Consider the following 6,294-nt stretch of genomic DNA (forward strand, 5'->3'; position numbering starts at 1 on the left):
TCAGAGGTAGAACACACACATACACACACACACACACACACACACACGGAAAAGGGAAGGAAAAAAGAAATCTACATCATCTCTTGGCATTAGTAAAGCTGAAAGTGAATACAGAGGGAGATTTCTCTTCTGCCATCCTTCCCTGCCTCCAGGGCTGTTTCCACAGGAGGAAGGGGAAGGGGCATCCTGACACCTGGCCAGAAAGAGTCCACTGCAGGTGGCTGTTACCTAGGAGACTCCGTCTGCATTATCGGGAGACCCTGCCTTGGGGTGTACAACCTCTTTTGCAGAACCTCAACCCCAGCCCCAGCCCCTGTCTCGAAGCTCTCTGCAAAGGTCAAAATGTAGTAAACGTTGTGTGCTCCTTTTTCTGTTATCTGTGTATAGTCTATCTTCAGTTTATTTCATAGACTAAAATGTAGCAAGACCTTGAAGCAAGGTGTCACCAGGGGTAGTAGCCTGTACCTGTAATCCCAGCATTTGGAGGCTGAGCCAGGAGGATTGCAGGTTCAAAGCCAGCCTCGGTGATCTATCAAGGCCCTCAGCTATTGAGAGTGGTTCATATGTTCGTTTTCTCTCTCTCTGTCTCTCTCTCTCCATATATATATATATATATATACACATCTATGGCTGAGGATGTAGCTTAGTGGTAGACTGCTCCTGAGTTTGATCCCCAGTACCACAGAAGGACAAGAAGTATATAGGGGTCCTGAGTCCAAAACTTTTTTTTTTTTGGTACTGGGGATTGAATCCAGAGGCATTCTCCCGCTGAGCCAGCCATGCCTCTAACCCTTTTAATTTTAAATTTTGGTAGTACTGGGGATTAAACCCAGTGGCATTTTACCTCCAAGTCAAACCCTGCCCTATTTAATTTATTTACCTATTTATTTATTTATTGGTACTGGGTGTTAGAAACGGATTTTAGGGAAGCTACAAATGAAAACTCATGACATGAAAAGTTACTGGGCGAGGTCATTTACTTCTGTGAAGAAGGGCGCAAGCGCACTGCGCAGCCATTCTCAGCCTTTTTTTCGTTTCAAAGGTGAAAGAAGAAATGATTATATTTTAATAGATATCTTGGTTCTGTGTACATTTTTTGGGGGGTCCTGTGGAGTGAACCCAGGAGCATTCTGCCTCTGAACTACACCCCCAGACATTTGTATTTTTTCTTTTTCTTTTTCTTTTGAATTTTTTATTGGTGCATTGTATTCATACACGCTCAGCCTTTTATTCCCTAACCTGAAGGTCTCTATGCTGTTCCCCATTGGCTGGAGTATGGTACAATCTAATCCCATTGGCTAGTTTTTTAAAAAATTTTTTTATTTGTGCATTATATTTATACATCATATTGGGGTAAAAAACTTGTGTGAACATACATGTACACATCACTGATTTAACCCCTACCCAATTCCCACCCCATTCCCACCCCGTCCCTCTCTCCCTTGCTTGGTTTAGTGGTTGAATTCGATATGTTTAAGTACATTGTGTGTTTTAGAGATTTCCTCTTCCCCCCTCCTTTCTCCTCCTGTAGGTTGTCTTTGCTCCTCTATAGGATCCTTTTTCTTCTAGAGTTCCTTCTATGACCCATTTCTCCCTAGCTCTCACATATTAGGGAAAGCATCTGCTTTCTTATTTTTTGTGACTGGCTAATCTCATTTAGCATAATGTCCTCCAGTTCCATCCATTTCCCTGAGAATGATGTAATTGAGTTATTTTTTTATTCACAATAAATTTGTTTATTTTTAACATAAGTTGGAATTATTTTGTGTATTTGACACAAGTATTCATTTTTTTCAATGCTTAGAAATTTTATTTTATTTTTTTTCTTTTAACAATTTTTTATTGAACATACATAGTATGTGTAAAATTATGAATAAGACATGGTTAACCTGGACAACCATTGGTGAGAGGGGGGAAGGGAAAACGGGGGTGGGGAGGAGAGGGCACCAAATATAATTGAGTTACCTTTAATGGCTGAGTAAAATTCCATTGTGTACATATCCCACAGTTTTGTAATCCATTCATCTGTTGATGGACATCTTGGCTGGCTCCATAGTTTGGCTATGGTGAATTGTGAAGCTATGAACATAGATACACATGCATTAGTCTGGTAGTTTGGTTTCCTTTTTTTTGGGTAGATACCCAGAAGTTGTATTGCTGGATCAAATGGTAGATTTGTTCCCATTCTTCTGAGGATTCTTCATACTTTTTTCCAGAGTGGATGCACTAATTTGCAATCCCACCAACAATGTTTTAGAGTTCCCACTTCTCCACATCCTCACGAGCATTTGCTTTTGTGTTTTGAATGGTTGCCATTCTAGTTGGAGTTAGGTCGAATCTCAGGGTAGTTTTGATTTGCCTCTCTCTGATTGCCAATCTTTTTTTTTAAATTGGTACTGGGGATTGAATTGTACCTATGAGCTACAACCCCAGCCCCTTATTTTTTTATTTTTTATTTTTTCCAGCCCCTTATTTTTCATTTTGAAATGGGGTCTTGCTAAGTTGCTGAGTCTGGCCATGAACCTGCCATCCTCCTCTCTCAAGCTCCCAAGTGTTGTGATTACAGGCATGTGCCTCCATACTCAGCCTTTTTACACCTTTTTAATTGAAGTCTAATATTTTATTAAAGTACCCATATCAGAGGCCCATAGCTTGGTTAATATTCACAAACAGCACCCAGAGCAAGAAACAGAACTCAAGGGCTGGAGTGTATGTAGTCCAGAGGGAGAGAGGCCCTGGTTCAATCTCCAGTAACACACACACACACACACACACACACACACACACACACACGTATGCACGCACGCACGCACACACACAAGAATTGGTTTTTATTCATGTGAGCAGGGCTGTTGGTAAAGGGGTCTGAGGGTTTAATTGGCTTTTGGCCCATTTCTTTCATTTCTTTCTTATTTTATTTTTTCAGTACTAGATGAAACCCAGGGGCATTCTACCTCTGAGTTACACCTCCAGCCCTATTTTTGATTCTTTATTTTTGAAACCAGGTGTCACTGAGTTGTAAAGGGCCTCACTAGGTAAGCTGAGGCTGTCTGTAAACCATGATCCTCTGGTCTCTGCCTCCTGAATGCTGGGATTACAAGTGTGTGCCACCATGCCCGGTGGCTTTTGGTCCATTTCGAAAGATGATTCTTTCTCTTTCTTTCTCTCTCTCTCTCTCTCTCTCTTCTTTCTTTCTTTCTTTCTTTCTTTCTTTCTTTCTTTCTTTCTTTCTTTCTTTTTCTTTCTTTCTTTGTGGTACTGGGGATACTCCCAGGCCTATTTTTATATATTTTTATTTGGAAACAGAGTCTCACTAAGTTGCTGAGAGCCTCACTAAGCTGCTGGGGCTGGCTTCGAACCTGCGATCCTCCTGACTCAGCCTCCCAAGTGCTGGGATTACAAGCTTCCGCCACCACGCCCGGCTCGAAAGGTGATTTTCTCTTCTCCTCCGGGGAGGGCACTTTAGCTTCTGAGGCGCAAGGCCGGCCTGTCAGCCTGGAGCCAAGTCAGCCTCCCTATCGGTGCCGCCTCCTGGATAAACCTCTCTGCTCTGTGATGAGGAGTTAGTGCTGTAGCTGCCGAGAGTGCGCAGAGGTGGGGACGAGAAGAAAGCACAAGTCATGGCGCTGAACCAGGCAGGGTCCCGGGGATCTGCTGTTTCCGCTCACTCCTCAGCGGCTTTATCCTTTCTGTGGTTTATTCATTTCTAATCTCCAGCATTACCTGGTGTGATGGCACATGCCTGTAATCCCAGTACTTGGAAGGCTGAGACAGGAGGGTCGCAGGTTCAAAACCAGCCTTGGCCACTTAGCAAAGCTCTCAGCAACCTAGTGAGATCCTGTTTCCAAATAAGAAATAGAATTGGGCTGGGTGTAGCTTGGAAGTAGAATGCTTATGGATTACATCCCTAGTGCAAAAAAAAAAGAATAAAATTAAATTAAATAAAATAGGGCTGGGGGTACAGCTCAGAGGTAGAATGCCCCTGCGCTCAATCCCCAGTGCCATCAAAACAAAACAAAACAAACAAAAGGAGCCATCTAACGCCCAGCGCCCCGGCCCCGTTGATGCACCTGGCTGAGACTGGTAAGCACCTGCCAGGCTTTGAGTCGCTACTGAGCCGCAAGGAAAGATGCAGAAGAACATCCCTCCTTTGTGCCTACGGTGGTCCTTGGGTGTGCCAACTGAGATGGCGCTCTGTAGGTTTCCATTTTCCTTACCCCTCACGATCATGGAGAAGTTATCAACTCCTTCTGCCCCAGCGTCTAAGTCAGTCTTTGGACAGGGCTCACCCGGCTGCCGGGAGCTCGAGCCCCTGCTCGGACAAGTGCGGCTTTAGGAGGACAGTTTACTCTGGCCATCTGGGTCACCTGCTTGAAAGTCCCCAAGGAAAGAGACAGCTCTGTCAGCAGAAGAAAGGGGCAAGCCAGGGCTGGGCACAAACAGCAGATGTCCACTACATATGTTCCGGATTTCCTGGGTGAGCCAAATACCACCGGAGATAGCACTCAACTGTTTCAAAACGTCCCATGTGATTGGCATCTGATTTTGCTTTTATATTTTTTTAATTTTATTGCCTTGTGGTTTGACCATTTGGTGGATGGTGTTTCTGCCTTTCTTTGAATACGAATCAAGCTGGTGTGCTGGAGAAGCTCATTACCATGTACTAAGCTAATGACGAAGGAATCTTTGTCGTCCAATATGGGAACTTAGTTTTTTATGTTTATTTGTAGATGGTATGATGTATGTACACTTAAAAAGTGGCTCATGTTTAATCTCTCCATATGATCATCAAACTCATACTGTTTATGGAATTAGCTTCTAATGTGGAGCACAGAACCTGGAACCTAGTGAGACCCCTAGCCAAAAAAGATCTGTGGACTGAATTATTCAGTCATATAATAGTTTTTCTCCTTTTTTCTTTCTTCTTTTTTTTTTTTTTGGTGGTACTGGAGGTGGAACCCAGAGGCTTTCTACCTCCGGGCTATACTCCCAGACCTATTTTCTATTTGATTTGGAAACAGGGTCTCACTAAGTTGCTGAGAGCCTCACTAAGTAGCTGAGGCTGGCTTCGAACCTGTGTGATCCTCCTGTCTCAGCCTCCCAAGCGCTGGGATTACAAGCGTGCGCCACCACGCCCGGCTTAGTTCCACCCATTTTCCAGCACATGACATACTTCTTTGTGTGTGTGTGTGTGGGGGGGTTGTGTGTTTCTGGGGATTGAACCCAGAGGCATTCTATCTCTGTGCTATACCCCAAGCCCTATTTTATTTTTATTATTTTTATTTTATTTCTTTATTTCTTCATTTTTTGCGGTACTGGGGATGGAACCCAGGGGCATTCTACCTCCAAGCTACACCCCAGCCCTATTTTTTATTCTTTATTTTGAAACAGGATCTCACTGAGTTGCAGAGGGCCTCACTAAGTAGCTGAGGCTGGCCACAAACTGCGATCCTCCTGTCTCAGCCTCCCAAATGCTGGGATTATAAACTTGCATCACCATGCCCGGCTCCTATTTTATTCTTATTTTGAAACAGGGTCTCACTAGGTCGTGACCCTCCTGTCCCAGCCTCCCAAGTACTGGGATTACAAGCATGTACCACCACACCTGGCTCATACTTTTTTTTAAGGGGTGTGTGTGTGTGTGTGTGTGTGTGTGTGTGTACTGGGAATTGAACTCGGGAGGCATTCTATCTCTGAGCTAAACTCCCAGCTCTTTTTTTTTTTTTTGCGGGTCTGGGGATGGAACCCAGGGGCATTCTACCTCCAAGCTATACCCCAGCCCTATTTTTAATTCTTTATTTTGAAACAGGGTCTCACTGAGTTGCAGAGGGCCTCATTGAGTAGCTGAGGCTGTCCTTGAACCAGGATCCTCCTGTCTCAGCCTCCCGAATGCTGGGATTACAAGCGTGCGCCACCACGCCCGGCCCAGCTCTTCTTTATTTTGAAACAGGGTCTTGTGTTGCTGAAGGTCTGACAAATTGCTGAGACTGGCCTCAAACCTGCGATGCTCCTGTCAGCCTCCCAAGCACTGGGATTATAGGCGTGCGCCCCCACACCTGGCCACGAGTGACATACTTCCAGCCCGTTTGTCCACTTCCTTTTAAGGACTTTGTTACAGTGGTTTGGATACACACACACACACACACACACACACACACACACACACACACATATTTAGTGTTTTTGTGATTTCATGAATTAATATATATTTGACCGTTATATAATGACCTTATTTATTATACTGCTTTTTGCTATGACATCTGTTACTGAAACAGTAATCCCAGCTTTTTTTTG

This window comes from Muscardinus avellanarius (genome assembly GCF_963383645.1).
Source record: "Muscardinus avellanarius genome assembly, chromosome: X".
Taxonomy (NCBI): domain Eukaryota; kingdom Metazoa; phylum Chordata; class Mammalia; order Rodentia; family Gliridae; genus Muscardinus; species Muscardinus avellanarius.